The sequence below is a fragment of the Xyrauchen texanus genome, chromosome 29, assembly GCF_025860055.1.
Source record: "Xyrauchen texanus isolate HMW12.3.18 chromosome 29, RBS_HiC_50CHRs, whole genome shotgun sequence".
Classification (NCBI taxonomy): domain Eukaryota; kingdom Metazoa; phylum Chordata; class Actinopteri; order Cypriniformes; family Catostomidae; genus Xyrauchen; species Xyrauchen texanus.
The window spans coordinates 42,096,170-42,097,133 of NC_068304.1; positions in this window are offsets into that span (position 1 = coordinate 42,096,170).

The window sequence follows — 964 nt, forward strand, 5'->3', positions numbered from 1 at the left end:
GTCAGTGGTGTGTGTGTGTGTGTGTGTGGTCTTTTCTCAGGGATTTTCAGAGGAGTTTTGCTCTCACAGCAGAGAATGAGTTTACTTAATAAAAGAAAAGAGTTATTTTTCTGGAACAGTGTTGCATTTGTTTAAATGATCAAGATTTGTAGTTTTCTTTCTTTCTTCTGTTTTTGTATAAAGTATGTGCCAGATGACACTTTTCCCAATGTCACGTTTTTCCCCATAATAAAGTGCCGGTGTTCTGCCCTCTTCTTTCAGACTTTGTCATATAAATACAAACATTTCAAATATCTGTGATCCATTTTCCCTTTCATCTTGTTTTTGTTGAACATTCATTTTAATGTTTGCTCTGGTAATGCTTTGAACAGTGACTCGTGCAGACAGTGTTTGAAATATTATAGCATCCAATCTTTAAGGTTTATGATTATTTTCAAGCAGAGTCCAGACATCACGGTCTCCATGGAAACCAGTCGACTTGAGGTGCGACTGTGTGACTTTCGAGATTTATTTCCTAAAAATATTCATATAATAAGGTGTGCTGTTACTCGTCTCAGCACTTGAACAGATTTCACAGACATACATTGAAAAATGGTCCAGGGTCATCGAGTAAATATACTTTAGGAATTAAACATCGCCTAGCAACTACATAGCAACACTCTTGCATCATGGTGGCGACTTCTGCACAGCACTTTGAATATCTTCTTAGTAAGATGTTAAAGTTTTTCTTGCAAATGTGTTAAATGTTTCTAAAAAACATATGTATATTTCTGGTCTCGCTGCAAAACTGTCATGCGCATATTCCCTGATTGAAGACAAACATTTAACATCCACATCTGGGACGAGTGTTTCTCACACACACACACACACACACAGAGTTCCGCTGACAGCCAGAAGCTTTCCACACTGGCAGTGAGAACTAAAGCCATGTGTTGTACATAGCCTGCAGTTATATCACCCTGTA